Source organism: Silene latifolia, chromosome Y (genome assembly GCF_048544455.1).
Source record: "Silene latifolia isolate original U9 population chromosome Y, ASM4854445v1, whole genome shotgun sequence".
In the NCBI taxonomy this organism is placed as follows: Eukaryota; Viridiplantae; Streptophyta; class Magnoliopsida; order Caryophyllales; family Caryophyllaceae; genus Silene; species Silene latifolia.
Genome location: NC_133538.1, coordinates 9,991,023 through 10,008,392, shown reverse-complemented (window position 1 = coordinate 10,008,392; position 17,370 = coordinate 9,991,023). Strand labels below are relative to the sequence as shown.

General features: G+C 36.9%; 1 non-coding gene across 1 annotated transcript; it reads left to right on the top strand.

Moving 5' to 3' along the window:
- Positions 1-3,533: 3,533 nt before the first annotated feature.
- Positions 3,534-3,641, top strand: LOC141635459 (small nucleolar RNA R71). Its single transcript, XR_012540148.1, has one exon. It is a non-coding gene; the product is annotated as a small nucleolar RNA R71 (small nucleolar RNA).
- The last annotated feature ends 13,729 nt before the right edge of the window (positions 3,642-17,370 follow it).

Here is a 17,370-nt window from a genome sequence, read left to right as displayed (position 1 = left end):
GAAAGCTCGGGTGGTATCCTACCGTCACAAAGAAAGTTAGCAAAATCAAGAAACCACGGAGGTGGATAAGACCCTGAAGTAGTAATAGCTAACAGACTCTCGTCAGGAAAAGAATCATTAATAGGTAACTAATCCTCCCTTTCTGTCAGCTGCAGACGAGATAGGTGGTCAGCCACCACATTCTCGGCTCCTTTCTTGTCTTTGATCTCCAAATCAAACTCCTGCAAAAGGAGTATCCACCTCAAAAGCCTCGGCTTCGCATCTTTCTTAATAAAGAGAGTCTTCAACGCTTCATGGTCAGTATAAACAATAACCTTAGAACCTAACAAATAAGACCGAAATTTGTCTAAGGCAAAAACTACAGCTAGAAACTCCTTCTCAGTGGTAAAATAATTAATTTGAGTCTCATCCAGAGTTCGGCTCGCATAATATATGGCATTCAAAGCTTTATTCTTCCGCTGTCCCAAAACTGGACCGACCGCATAATCGCTGGCATCACACATGATCTCAAATAGGAGGTCCCAATCAGGCGGCTGAATGATTGGCGCAGAAACTAGGGCCTCCTTTAACCTGTTAAAAGCGACAAGTCACTCATCAGTAAATTCAAAGACAACATCCTTAAGGAGCAAATGTGTAAGTGGTTTAGCAATTTTTGAAAAATCCTTAATGAAACGCCGGTAAAAACGAGCGTGACCAAGGAAACTCCTCACTCCTTTAACATTCACGGGAGGAGGTAATTGCTCAATCACCTGCACCTTTGCCTTATCAACATGTATACCTTTATCAGAAATCAGATGCCCTAACACAACTCCCTCATTGACCATAAACTGACACTTTTCCCAGTTTAAAACAAGATTAACATCTATACAACGATGCATGACTTTATCAAGGTTAGCTAATCAACGATCAAAGTCACTACCATAAACTGAGAAATCATCCATGAATACTTCCATAATATTCTCTATATAATCATAAAAAATCCCCATCATGCACCTCTGAAAGGTAGCAGGGGCAATACACAATCCGAAAGGCATTCTACGATATGCAAAAACACCCTGTGGACAGGTAAAAGTGGTCTTAATCTGATCGTCCGGATGAATAGGGATCTGAAAGAACCCTGAATATCCGTCTAGAAAACAGAAAAATTTGTTAGAAGCAAGTCTTTCAGTCATTTGGTCAACAAAAGGAAGGGGGAAGTGGTCTTTCTTGGTGGCGGCATTCAACTGTCTATAATCAATGCACATCCGCCACCCTGTCACTACTCGAGTTGGTATTAATTCGTTTTTATCATTTTTAACCACGGTAGTCCCTCCTTTCTTCGGGACTACCTGAACTGGGCTAACCCACTTGGAGTTGCCAACTGTATAAATAATACCGCATCGAGTAGATTCATCACCTCCCATAACAACTTCCTCGCATCTTCGGGTTCAACTTGCGTTGACCATGCCTGCGTAAGGCTTGTGGCCTTCCTCCACTCTATCCTGTGCATACAAACATCGGGCTGATGCCCTTAATGTCATCCAAAGAGTAACCCAAAGCCTTCTTGTTTTTCTTAAGCACACACATCAAAGCAGCATACATTTGGTCATCATTAAGCTTAAAGCTAACAATAGCTGGTATCGCTCCGTATCATCTAGAAAAACATACTTAAGATTAGGAGGAAGTGGCTTACGCTCAGGGACCTTTACCTATACAAAGATAGAGAGAATCGGCTTCAATGGTGTAGCAAGTGTTGACCAAGTTCTCGTTGGCCAAGCTCAAGAGCATCTCATCTTCTTCCTCATTGAGCTCATAGCTCTCCATTGAGGCTACCAAAGCATCCGGCTCCTCAAAGATTCTCCATCAGATTACCGCACACTCATCTAAACAGGTTAGATCACCTAAGGGATCCTTGGCTAAGGATTCCCTCCAATTACAAGTAACCCACATCAACAATATCAATGGAATAACACGTATCCTCATCAGCAGGTTCAGTCGCCTTGTGAGCAAGACTGAACTCAATGGTGTCATCCCCTACCTCTAAGGTGATGGTTCCGCGCTTGACATCTATCACAGCCCCAGCTGTATGTAAGAACGGTCTGCCTAAAATAATAGGTATCTGACTGTCCTCTGCAATGTCCAAAACAACGAAATCGACAGGAATAAAAAACTTACCCACTCGAACGGGTACATCCTCTAGAACTCCTATAGGTCTCTGAGTCGATCTATTTGCCATTTGAACGGTAATATCGGTCACCTTAAGTCTACCAATATTTAACTTTTCGCAAACAGAATACGGCATGACACGATTAATCGGCCCCTAAGTCACAAAGGGCCTTTCCAATTACGTGGTTACCTATAGTGCAAGGAATTGAAAAACTACCCGGGTCCTTTAATTTGGGTGGCACATTAATTTGCGAAAGAGCATTACACTCTTCCACAAAAGCAACATTACCATCATCACGAAAATTTCTCTTACGATTTAAAATATCTTTCATAAATTTAGCGTAAGAGGGTACCTGGGTAATTAGATCAGTGAAAGGAACCGTTACGTCGAGATTCTGGACCATCTCCAGAAACTTACCAACCTTACGCTCCAACTTAGTAGTCTTCAAACGCTGCGGATACGGGACTGCAACACTGGCCCTAGGATCAGTAACCTTCGGCTTCCGTAGGTTTAAAACCCCCGTCAAATCATCAATGAGTGAAGAATCATGCTAACTAGTTGACGGATTTGCATCCTCGCTTTCCTGGAGTTCCGGTCGATCGATCGATATAAATGGTCGATCGACCAACTTGACGGGCGTGAAGCAGTTCTGCTCGAGAATTGATTTCGTCGGTGATCGGTCGATCGATCGACAATGTTGGTCGATCGATCGATGTGCTGGTGTGAATAGTTTCTGATCGAAACTATTTTATCTCGACGCTACCGATCGATCGACAATGTTGGTCGATCGACGGAATATCGCAATTGAGCTCGTTTTTGCACGAATTTAAACGAGCTTCTTCATCATTTCTCGAGTCTTCCTTTGGCTTGTCGGGACTTTCATAAGAGAGGCCACTTCTGAGATTAATGGCATTAATCGTTTCAATCGGCCCTTCACATTTGCTTGAAGAATTAGCAACTTGCTTAGCCTCTATATTCTCCAATTGCTTCACAAAATTCTTTGAGGACTCAATCCCGGCTGCTTCCATATTTGCCACTTGAACCAAAAGGAGTTGGACCATTTCTCTCAACTTCTCGATCTCATCTGAGTTTTGAACAGGTATTTCAACTTTCTCCTTGGAAGCATCAAAGATCTCGAGCTTCTCGAGACGGGCAGTAATAGAAGTTATAAGTGTCACAACGGCACTCATTTCATCACTTTGCTTTCGTGACTTTCCACGTGAACTTCCAAACTCAGCTCTATGGACTGCCATCTCCTCAATAGTGTTCCAACCTTTACTTTGACCGGTATTGTTTTGGAACCTACCATTACCAGCTGCATCCAGGATGACCTTGTAATCATCATATAGAGCATTATAAAATAGGTTGCAAAGATACCATTCTTTGGAAACCATGGTGAGGGACAAGCTCGGACCAAACTTTTGAAACGTCCGCATGCTTCACAAAAACCTTCATCACTCCCTTGCCGGAAACTTGTGATTTTACTTCTCAAGACGCGTCTTTGAAAGTGGGAAGTACTTCTTGTAGAAGGCTAATGCTAGAGATGTCCAGTCCGTGACTCCAGTTGCTACCCTATCAAGGTAGCGGTACCAATCTCGCGCTGAATCCTTCAAGGAGTATAAGAACATCAACCCCTTTACTTCATCCTGAGTCACCCCGGCTGGTATAGGTATGGAACAAAAGAGTCCGTGAAAATCTCCATATGCTTCAAGGGGTCCTCATCCGGTAGACAAAGAAACCGATTTCGCTCCACTAAATCGATATAAGAGGAACGAAATTCGAAGTTACCCGTAGTAGGGGTAGGTAACTGGTGCCCCTTTGGAAGATGGTGTTCCTTTGGCTGTAGATTATCATATATTGTAGCCATAATTGCCAAAATGAGAGTACTCAAGTCTTCCTCTCAAAAACCTGTCTTCTAACTGTGCAAAAGCAAAACTAGAAGCAAAGGTAAGCAACGGTCTCAAGGAACAAAAGTTCCTTGAGACAAGAAAAATAAACTAAAATAAAGCAAACAGAATTACACCGTCTCCCCGGCAACGACGCCAAAATTTGATACCGTCGTTTTGTATCAAAATTAAATTTATAATTCCAAACTAAAACTATAGCTAGTGATAGTAAGGGTCGAACCACAGAGAGACAAGGTTGATTTTATTTGCTAATTTTCAGTCTATGAAGGTAACAATTAATTGGGGGGTTTTGAGATTGGTTGACTAAATTGACTAAATACTAAAATGAAATTTCTCAACAAGATAAAAAAAGGATCGGGAAATTCGGTTCACCACGGCAATGGTCAGGACAATAAGGTAACAAAAATCCTATAATACGGTCTCAGGGGGTATAAGCAAGCCTTTCGATCTATGCTCAAATTAACCTTGCGGTCTTCTAATTCCCCGAAATTTCTCAAAGCTTTCACTCAAGAGAAATTCCAATCTAATGATAGTTCTAATTACTAATCTTTCAATCTAGCAAAAAGACATATCAACAGACGACAAAACCGAAACGGAAGAATTCATGTTAACAAACAATCCTAACTTATGCCATGGTTCACCTCATTCCCAATCAAAACTATTAGCTACGCATGACTAAAACTAAAACAATTTCTAAATTGATAACAAAGAACAAGATTGACATGATTGAATTTAAATAAAAGACAAAGGACAAGAGATGAATTTCTGGAATTAAATTGATAAAACAAGAATTGAAATAACAAGAATTAAAAGAAGAAAGGAATTGCATAAAAACTCACTAATTGAATTCAAGAACAAAGTATCGAAATCGAGGGTTTCCGTCTGCAAAGCTAGATCTAAAAACTGAGTTCTTCAATAATCCCAAAAGCATAACCTAATTATTGCTGCGTTCTACTGATAAAAAGATGCCAAAAGTTAATTACAAGTTGGGCTTTTAAAAGTCTAAACGAAGAAAATAATTCTCAGCTCGAAGACTGGTCGATCGACCGGTCAGCATGGTCGATCGACCGGGTAAATGCGAGCGATGGCGTCGATGAGCTTGGTGGTCGATCGACTTTTACAAAGATAGTCGATCGACTGATGGTGCTGTGCAGAAACACTTCTTTTTGAAAAACAGCTCATCACTCCAATGCACGCATCCCGAGGTGAGTGAGTACAAATCTCCTTCTTCTGGGCTTCCTTGAAGTTGCCTCCGGAGGACGAACTAGGCTTGATTTAGCTTACTTCCATTCATTCCTACAATAAATCATAGAAAATATAAAGTAAACCGTTTCGGGAGAAATAGTAGCCTTAAGCTAACAATTATGCATGGAAATACGTGCCAAAACCACAGATAAAGTGTATAGAATATGCACGTATCACCAGGCTTGCCTTTGGGTACTTTGACCACATTCAGCTTGGTCTTCATATACCGGGGCAATAATTCCCTGCCCATACTAGCAGGCCAGGGCCTCTCTTCCTCAGGAATAGCAAGGAAAGTCTCTATCCTGGAAATAGCTTCCTCGTCAAGAGGATCAGAGTTCCAATCAGGAACTACAAGAGTCATCAAAAATACACAGGTGAAACTCAAAACATCCTAATTAACCTACCACTTTCCAGAGCGGGATATCTCAGGTAATCAAAGCCTGACCCCAGACTCTCAGTCCGGATAAACAGAAAAGTCTTTGCCCAGCTTTTATCATCTCCGGGGTCCAGGTTAGTGATTAATGGAGACATCTTCGATTTGATTCTCAGATTAAAACGACCATTAACAGGATTTTTCATATGATATATTGCCTTAATATCATTAATAGTAATTAAAAGATTGTGTTTAGCACATAAATTTTCAATGGAATGAACAAGTTTCCAAACCATTGGCATAATTTGAAAAGGTGATACTTCCATAGCACGAATGGTGTCAATCATTAAGGGAGTAAAAGGTAACTTACGACCTGCTTTGAACGCCCATTCAAAAATACAAAACCAACCAGGTGACACCCAGTTAGCTCTGACTGGACAAGATTCAGGAATCCATACCTCAGTCGAATCAGGAATAATATTTTTCTCCCTTAAAACCCTATCATAGTTCGTCTTCAATAAGTTTTCTTCAGGGAAATAAGGATCCAGAGATTGAAGAGCAGAAAAAATAGAATCCTGATATTTAAAAGCTATGGCACGAGCAGGAGGATTAACTTCAACCATCTCCTCCTCCTGGACGTCTTTGGGTTCAGGTTCAGCAGCAGCTTTCTGGGGTGCAGGATGCTTTTTGGCTCCCATATCCTTTATTATTTAGTTTATTATGATGAATTTTATTTATTGAAAAATTATAAGTTGGTAGAGTAAGACTCCTGGGAAACATGGGAGGATTTTAGAGAAAGTTGAGCAAGGAAAGTGGAAGAAATTTTGTGAAAAACAAACTCATCGCAAATACCATATTTATAGGAGAGAAATAACGGTGTAAAAACCCTAGAAAACGCAAAACTGCCAGCGTGACATCACACAAATTAGCCGTTGCAAGTGTTTAAAGGTAACTAGGAGTCTAAGAGTCATTGAGTAAATACAATTCTTTTTATTGTTTAACTCGGTAAAGTTGATATCTCACCCCTGGCCTGATCCAGCACGAGTAAAATGTCAAGGGGCAATTGTTAGGCCCAGTTTAGCCTGGTCTGACTCTAACCTGGCCTGACCTTACTAGGCTGAGTGAGGCAACCAGAGACCGGACAAATCTAACTACTATTTAGTTGTTAAAGAATATTATAGCAAGCAGGCTACTAAATCCTGGAAGAGAAGCCTGATGGTAAATGCAGAATAAGCCTGGAAGGGCATTCAAACAAGCTGGATTAAGAAGATAAACAAAAAGTGCAGTTGTATGAGTCAATAACCGTGTCCTATTCTCAAGGAAGACCAAGTCCAACTATAAAGCTACATCATCTATGAATGTTAAACGGGAAATACTGAAGATCAGTTAAGAAGAAGAATAGGTCAAGCGAATTAATAGGGAACATGCCCTATTAATCTGGCAACAACTCCTACAAACGGGGAAGAACGTTGAGAATAATGTAACGTTAATATTGGTAGAATTATAAATAGCGTAATCAAGCATTTGTAAGGGGATTCATTATTCATTGGTTTCTATTCAGCTACTTTACAATTTATCTTTCATTCCCGTGTATTCAATTACTTATACAAATTTGTATTCAGCTTATCAAAATAATACAAGTGATATTCCTTACACTTCGTCTTCCCTCATTATTCATTCACAATATACAAAACTTATAGAACTAGATACCCAAATCACTCTTTAAATAAAGCCGGATCCATTCAGGGGAAATCCTGCTAAAACAATATGATTATGTGATTAATGGAGGTGGTTTCGTAGAGGAGCAATATTGAATAGCTGCCTTGTGACGATCCGGTGATTGCTTATTCTAGGTAGGGTTTCCCTACTCAGTTATTGATTACATAGTTGTTGGTGATGGTTGTGTTTATTGTTGATCTTTATCGTATTGGATTGTATTGGTGTTGTTGTTTTATAATTGGTTGTGTTGTGTTTGTCTGTGGTTCGCGAGGCATGTCCTCGGCTGAGTGGAGTCACTTGAGGGAGTGGCTTCACGCCCTTGATTCGCCCTCTGTGGAACCTGCCACAGGAGGGGATGTGCACATTAAGGAACATGGGTTATCGCTCGGAATAGATGAGCGGGGATTTGGTGGGTACGGCTGCGGTCCCCACTGGCGGCGTGGAATATCTGTTGCGTGGGTATTCTGGTACGACTACACACTTTAGTGTGTAGTCAGGTGCGTTGAGATATTATGGAGTTGGGAGTTGTTTGTTGTTTGTATATTGTGTATCTTGTTTATGTAATCAGTAACTGGCCCCGTTTTAAATGTTTTGAAAACTGTGGTGATCCATTCGGAGATGCTGAGCAGTTATTGAGCAGGTATGAGATGACTTGCGCGAGGGATAGCTGGGATTGAGTCATCACATGTCTTTAGTGTCTTCCGCTGTATCTTGCAGTTAGTTTTCTTTTCCGTTGGTTTGGTTTTGAAAACATTTGTATTTCTTTTACAGTTTGGGATTTTGATATTGTAATCACTTAAACTCATTCACTTATATAATTACGTTTCTTTATGGTCTATTTGATATACATTGCCTCAGGTAATCGAGATGGTTGCATTTACATGCACTAGGTGGTCTTGGTAAGGCACCTTGGTATATGGGGGTGTTACAGAAATGGTGTACTAATAAAAATAATAAATTCTCATTTGTAACGTGTTGCAAGCTTGCATCGACAGATACAGGTATCTACAATCACTTTCCATAAATAATAATATGTAATATCATTGGACAACATATATTAATGGGATTCGATTTACGATGATGAGGATCATTAATTTGACGGAATTTAATCAATTTAATCGATTATTTGATTTTAATTGATTTATTTATTTTAAAATAAAGGAAATCTTTTTATTAATTTATGAATTTAGTGTTTTTTAATATAATTTAAAAATCGTCATTGTTTACATTTCACTGAAAATGAAATAAAATAAGACCTTTTTTTTAATAATTACTAAAAACTCGATTTTCTTAATTTATCAAGTATTTTCGATTTGAAAAAACAATTTCAAGTTTTGAATCTTTTATAATTTTTTAGTTTTTTAAATTGATTTGAAAAGTCGATTTTTAGCGGTTTTTGAACAAGTTTTATACACGATTTTAAAGCTTGATTTCCTTGCAATTTGGGATCGGCTTTCGACACACTTTTGACCCATTTCCTTCCCCTTATAGCCCCGCGTTCAAGCCTCCTGTAGCTCATCCAAAGCCCCTCTTTTTTCCCAGCCAAACTGACACACAATCAACCCCTAACCGAACCCATGTTCCCCTGTTTTAGAGCTCAAGCTCGACACCAAACCAGCCCCAACCTGACCTCTATGAAACCCAAATGTTTACCCTCGCCTAAATCACGTCCTAGACCCATGCCCTTGCACTCACCTCACTTAAACCCATGCGCAAACAAGCCCAACTAAGCACCGCCCGTGCCCCTGTTTTGCGCGGCGAAAATAGGGCACCAAACCCGTTTTCGTGCACATCCATACCCGCATCCCTTTAACCATATCCCTTAACCATTTTACTTTAGCTTAATCCCAAAATAATCCATATCCTAAGCCTTCCAAAACTCCATCGAACAAGTTGCCAGAACCGAAGGAAACTCGATCTCCTTCACTTTCCAAAACTCGTCCCATATCTCCTACACGATCCCATACGCGTATTTCATGCCTTAATTCCCAAGAAAACTCCTCCACCATCTAATAAACACTTACAAACCAAACGCAACTCTACCTCCTTCCATCTTCCTATATATACCTCCATTCATCCCAAATTTTTGACATAACACACACACACACACACACACACACACACACACACACACACACACACACACACACACACACACACACACACACACACACACACACACACACACACACACACACACACACACACACACACACACACACACACACACACACACACACACACACACACACACACACACATCAACACATCAACACATCAACACATCAACACATCAACACAATCAGCATCCATCGTAAACCCTATGTAAAAAACCCTTAGAAAACCCTTAGGAACAGCCTCACACCCAGCAACAACCCCACACACGAATCTAGGTGAACAATTGAAGTTTTTTTTTTTTTTTTTTTGATAACTGGTGAACAATTGAACATTAAGTTGAACTTTTATTCATGTTTTTTTCTTGTCGTGGGCAGCTATTGTTCTCGTTCGTTTTTAGTCCATAATCAATCATTTTCAATTTTGTTTATTTCCTGAAATAAAATTTTGCACTCCCACGTTCCAAAACATTTTTTGGAATTAAAATCCGTCAAAAAACGACTTCACAATCAAGTTTTCAAATCTGTCGCGTGCGAAGCACAAAACCGCGAACTTCGATTCCAAAAGGTAAAACCGTCAACGACGCACCCTTGTTCAAATATACATTCAACGACCCGGTACGGTGTCCCGAATTATATGTAGGTTGAGGGTGCAAAAATCCCGTCTGTCTCCCTTTTAAATTCCGACTTCCATTATCGTTTTATTATTGTTGTTTGTATGTTTGTAAGTTTGTATGTTGCTAGATTAGTTTTTTTATCGCTTATTTATTGCGTGGTCTAATCACCTAATTAACACAGGTTTTATGGAATAGTCACTAGTTTAAATAACTTGATTTAGAATAAGATGAGTGTGAGTTTAACGTGGTCAATTCAATAACCTAATGTAACAACTAATTAAAAGCGTAACATCGGAACAAATTTGAGGAATTAGATCTAATTTAATTAACATAATATGTCGATTTGTGTTTGTCCTTGTTTCGTTCATCTTACAGGTTTCTTTAAGTGTCTCAAAGCTCAGTTTTTATCATTAAATTCACGATTAATTTTAGCATGATTAATTTGTAATATGACCTAATTAAATTTGTACTTCTTACAATTAATTAATTAGACAGTTAGGATAAATTACTTTTACCAAGGACAACGTATGTGAGACGTGGAACTCCACCTAGGTTGCACGAAAACGGACACGGACACAGACACGACACGGACACGATAGTTGAAAATTTTTAGGACACGAACACGGCAAAAAAAAATCAATATACATATTAAAATAAAAGGAATTTGAAGAACATTATAACCAACATCTAAACTTTGGTCATTTAAAGGCCACAAAATCATAAAATGACAATCAATATTAATGTCTTATACGTTAAAATCAACATATCTTAATTAAAAACAACAAATTTACAAATTACAAACCCAAATTTAAATAAGCATTCAAGTCTTACAAAATAAAATAAAAAGTATCAAAGGTTCCAAATTAAAAACCCAAATTCGAGTCTTACAATACTATTCGCCATAGTTATGAAACCGAATATTTTCCGCAAAATCCTATTTATTAAAAGAACAACCACAGAGCTGAGGTGTCGCTTTGTGGTTGAAAGTCAGCAAGTCAAAGTTCTTTTGCATTTGCTAAAAATCAGGGGCCACGATCAGAGTACCCTTTAGGTGCTGTTTGGCCAAGCTTAAAAAATGCTTTTGTAATTGAAAAAGTAGTAGCTTGGCCAAACATGGTAAATTAGAGAGTTTTAAAAGTGCTTTTGAGAAGTCAAAAACTGATTATTCACCCGCAAAAGGTGAAGTAGATATTTACTACTTCTACTTCTACTTTTTACATAAAGAACCAAATAAGCAAACAAAAGTTGTATTAAAGTAGTTGGGCCAAACATATAAATTTTGTGAGAAACCGCTTTTACAAAAGTATGGCCAAACAACTAAAACTTTTCCGAAAAGTAACTTGTGAATAAACTTCTTTTGAAAAGGAAAAGTCATTTTCCATAAGCAAGGTCAAACAGCACCTTAATTAGATTGTAAGTCTATTTTGTTCTCTCAGTATTTAAGTTGGGTTATGCCCAACATATAATGGGCTCATTTTGTATTTTTAGATTGTTTTAAATTTAGTCGCCATTATAAGATACTCTCTCCGTCCCGGTTATTTGTTGTCCTTTAGTTTTGGCACAAAGATCAAAAAAATGGTAGGATGTCAATTATTAAATGACAAGTGAAATAAATTGAATATGAATGATCAAATTACTCATCAAATTCATTTTTAAAATAGAAATGACAACAAATGACTGAGACACCCCCAAAGTGGAAAATGACAACAAATGACCGGAACAGAGAAGTAGTTGATATGCCTTAGTATTAGTCATTTAATGATTTTAGTACAAAGATCAAGAAAATAGCTCCTATTATTATTATTATTAACAAGTAGATAATAAGTTATGCGGACTTAATTAACTTTTAAAAATATTCTCTATATAAAAAAGTAAGCATATGTATAAGACACTCATAAATGGAAAAGATAAATAAATGATTGAGACGGAGTAAGAACTTCGTATTAATTTGTGTTAACAAGTATTTTCTCTTATAAATTTTGCGTTAGGAGTTTTAACAAATTGATATAAGAGTGTAACACAATATTATTGAGTAACAATTTAATGTCACTTTTGATTAAATTATTTAATAGACAAATAACATAACGTTCTATTTTGATATCTTTTACAAAATATTTTATATTGCTAAACTATTATGTTAAAATATGTTAATTTTCATTATAAAATCGCTTTATATGATACTCCTTCCAAAAAAGGCAAATTGTAAATTGCTTAATTAAGATTTTTATTTATTTTGTTTTTAGTTTTAATGAACGAGTTTTACAACTAAATAGTGGTAAAAGTATTTAAATATACAAAATCAAACTTAAGCTTATATTCCCTTCATTTCGGTTGTTTGTTTGCCTTTGGTTTTGACACAAAGACTAAGGAAAGAGGATCAATTACTAGATGTAAGTGAACCAAATTGAGAGTGGATGATTTAGTTATCCATCAAATGCATTCCTAAACTGGAAAGGCAAACAAATGACTGAGCGAGCGGTGCGGATCCTATGTCCCATTTGTTGTCCCATTGTGTGTGCCACACTACTTAGCTTCTAACACCTCAATAAATTAGTATATATTGTAGTATTTTATTTTACCACAAGTGATGTGTCGAAATGTATGTAGTATGACACACACAATGAGACACAAAAGTGGGACAAAGGTTCATCACTGATGACTGAGTCATCCCAAAATAAAATAAGAAAACAAATTATTCAAGTCAAATCAAGTACCGAGTCAATTATACAACTAACTCCACCATAACTCTCAACCGAGTCGGGAATCAAGTTGATCGTGTCACGGGTATGTTATACATATGTCAATATCATAATATCTTTGGTAAAAATTCAATGAAACGCCTTTTTTCCTTTGCCATTTTTTAAATTTAAATTTTATTTGGAAAAAAAAAACATCAATGTTATATGGGTTTTTCTAACGTGTACCCTCAGGACACACATTAATAACGACCCATGTTATAATACTTATACGGTAAGTAGTACAAAAACTACATTATTTTAATAAGTTTTTCTTTTAAATGATACTCCATCAGATGTAACTCTTATTCCCTTCAATTCAATTGATTGGAAATATTACCTTTTATAAAACTTTTTAGGTGGAAGAAAAAGTAAAGAGTGAAATCATAAATTCTCATTTGTGAGGGTTAATATTCGTCATAAAATTGTGACAGATCAAATAAAACCTACATGAGTAGATAAAGACAAGTCATTTGTGACTCCCTAATTAGTATTTTGATTTTTGTCGTATTTACCAATGATATTCGACCCGTCACAAGGGAGACTCATTGGGGTGAAATAGGTAAAACATGAAAGAAAATAATGGATAAATGAGTCAATTTTCTTACCAAATAAGAAATGCTACTTCGGTTTAAATTGTCTAAAAAATAATGGATAAATAAGTTAATTTTCGTATCAAATAAAAAATGTTACCTTTTATTTAAATTGTGTCAAAATGAAAGGTGCATGTACTAAACTATGAATTGCATTGAGTATAAAATTGACCCTAAAAAATGGATCAAATTTACGGAACGAGTCAATTTTGATGGTCGGTTAAAACTCTAATCTGTATGATGGATCAATTTATTTTAAGGGTCAATTTTGATGGATCAAATTTACGGAATGGGTCAATTTCGTTTCAATTTTGACCATATTTGTATAGGCTAATTAACATCTTCATAGACGAATACATTTGTGGAAAAAGCACTGGTTAAAAGTTTTTGCGATTTAAAATTATATCATCGATTCGTATATTAAATTTTGCATATTTGTATAATTATACGACTTGATTTGTATATTTAACAATTCGACAAAATTGTTCTAAAATATGCACAGGCACAATTTTCATTTTGTCCTATGTTCATTGGTTAATACTACATGATTTGTACTAGATGATAAACGGGCCAAAAGTTCTCATTTTAGTGCACCAGATCTCCAAACATGCACGTACGAGTTTGACTAAATTAAGAACGAGTATAACAATTTGCACGGGTGACTCGTGCAATTTGACTAATTATGTGTTATTTTTTTTTATCTAAGTACTTTTGTTTCATACGCCGCTTTATATCATATACGCTAATTGTAATTGAAATTTATAATCCAAATATAAAAACATAATATGACTATGCGAAACTCAACTATTACTTAGCTTTTGTTATATAAAATTTTCTAAAAAAAAAAGGCAAAGAGCTATTATTGCTTCATTTTTAAATTTTATTTCTAAAGATAATTAACTTTAACGGAAAGATTATTAATCAATGTAAGACGCAACTTAAAAATTCACATTTTTGTATAGTAACAAATTTAAAAGAGCATACCCGTGCATTTTGCATGGGTTTAAGATTAATATAATTAATATTAATATTGCACGGATTATACAACAATTCACATTGCTACAACATTTACTTTTGTTATGCTTTGATATATGACTATATAAATTGTAACTTTATTATTGCCATATTTTAGATACCCTTGATAGATACAATTTTGGTAATTGCAAACGAAATTAAGATACACATTGAGAACATGAAATATGAGTTCAGTTAAAGACCAACCACTATTAACACATCTTGCTATAACATTCTAAATAACAAACCCGTGCAATTTGCACGGGTTTAAGACTAGTATATTAACATTAAAAGGAACCATAAATAAGTTGGACAAACAATGCTCACCAAAAGCTGAAAAAAATAGAGTTCACGGATCATCCTTTGCACCATTGTAAATAGGGATGGCAGTGGGTCGGGCCCTAATGGGTCGGGTATGGGTCTCATTTTTTCAGACCCAATGGGTATGGGTCGGGTATGAGTCTTAAGAAAATATTTCGGGTCCGGGTCCGGGTCTAAGTTATGAGACCCATACCCGACCCTTAGACCCTTTATTAAAAAAAAAAAAAAATCAAAATCACAACTTTTCTGAATTCATACTAGCAGACCGTAGAAACCCAACTAAAGTCTCTTTCTCTTCCCTCATCCCATGACGTGATAAAACCCAACCAAACTCTTCTGACAATACCACCACTCCACCACTGACACAAGAAAACCACCACCACAGCACTGATACGCGACTGGCAACCACCTCTCTAATAGGCGGCGACTGACAACCACCATTAACGGCAGATTAATAAACTCATAATGTTAAAGTAGTATGATATTTTTTTTAATATTATAGACTCCATAGCTGTTAATCTTGTTACTAAAGTGGTGAAATTCGGACATGGTGGTAGACCGAGACCCTACCCTTACCCATAGGGTCCGGGTATGGGTCCTCAAATTTTAGACCCTTCGGGTCTGGGTCGGGTACGGGTCTAAAGGGAAAATCTCGGGTCCGGGTCCGGGTCTAGGCGGACCCTACCCATTGCCATCCCTAATTGTAATTATTCATTAAACTTCTTTCAGTAAGTCGGAATAACAACTCAGTTATTCGCTTCCGAAAATTACCCCTAAATGAAACAAACCCTAACTAACGAAAAATCTACAATAATCTCCAAATTAAAAACTCCCAAATTTAATGACAACAAGAATAATAATCATTATAACGATTGATTTTGATTAATTTGATTATTAAGAAACTTATTATTATCTATAATATATATAGAGATTAATATAGAAATAAAACATAGATTGAGAAATTAGGAAAAAATGAAAAAGTAAGATACATGGTGAGAGAGGTTGCCGGCGGCGAAGGGAAGGTTGACGGTGTCACAATGCAAGAGAAACAAGGGGATAAATGAGATGTAAGGGGAAAATGGAAAAGTGAGATGTCGTGATAACTGATAAAGTGAGATTTTGATTTTAAAACTGCTTATTTGGTGTGTCCATCGGACACGGGCTGTGTCCAACCATATTGGACCGTGTCCGACACGTTTTCTTTTAACATAAAAACCAGGGACACGGTTCAAGGCGTATCCTACGAGTGTCGGTGTCCGACACGAGAACGCTCAAAACTAGGCGTGTCCGTGCAACCTACAACTCCACCACATGCACGTTTTTTTGTCGTTTTTACGGATCAAGTTTAGTCCATTTGTATTATCGATGGAGTTGTAAATTTAATTATGTTTTGTGTCGGTTTTTGTGATGTGAAATGCACGGCTTGTAATAAAATAGTTCCCCACTTGTTCCCTTTCCCACCAAGCCATATATGTTTTTTTTTTTCTATGCCTATTTCAAAATTAACATACATGATAAAGCAACTTCGACGAAGTAGAATAATTCATGCATTAAACCAACATAGAAACAAAATCACATTTTAGGTTTAAAACGATGTTTGCATTTCATCTTCGAGGTAGCTATGACCTTATTTGAACACCACCATCTACCTTAGTAGAGGCCGTTATGAAGCGGGCGAGGTAAGGTGTCCTCATGGGATTTCAAACATGTGCCTTCACCTGGAGCTCAAATTCCTTGGTTTCTAGATCCGTCTAAAAGCCAATGAATGCGAGAGTCATTCAATGGAGTGATTCGGGAGACAAGTTCTTAAGCTTTAATCACTCAACGTTGACTTCTTTGTGCTTTTCTATGAAAAATGTAAAGTGAACTTGAACCGTTCCAAGTTTTCACAAAACTTGGTGGCGATTCTTCAACGATTAAAAATTGAACCATAATACGAGCATTGTGCACCCAAACGACCCTATGGATTCCCATGTCCACAGTGATTATGAGGACTCACAACACCTTTTCGTCACAAGATTAACTGAATAAAAATGGTTACCATCTATGATAAAATAAGTACGTTTGTTAAGAAAATATGTACCAAATGAAAGAGTCGCATTAGTATACGATCACGTACATTAAAAAAAGCATGAAAAAATTCGGTCTTTTAATAAATGATTGAGAGACAAACTATCCAAGGTATTTGCGGAGTACAAATTGTCAATTTGATGTGAGTATTGTGTTTGATGGATAAACGAACAATCCAACACTTTCATTTGTTATCGTGTTGTTCTTCGGTTTTATGGTTGAGCGTGACGATCATGTGACCATTGAGACGCTCGCTGGTATGTGATGATTACTTGATTAGTAAAATTGTAAACTGCGTATTTGGGACTACCTCTGCATGATAGTAAGTTGTCTAAATCTACGTATTATGAATAGATTTGCAAGATTCAGAATTCAATTAATCATTGACTACTAAGCTGCTTTCTTATATTGGCACTTTGGCACGCTCGAGTTGTTGAACTCTATTCTGTCTGGAGAATTACTGGAGTTTAATAACTCTTCTGCCTAGGGCTATTTTGAGAATACTACATAAATGTT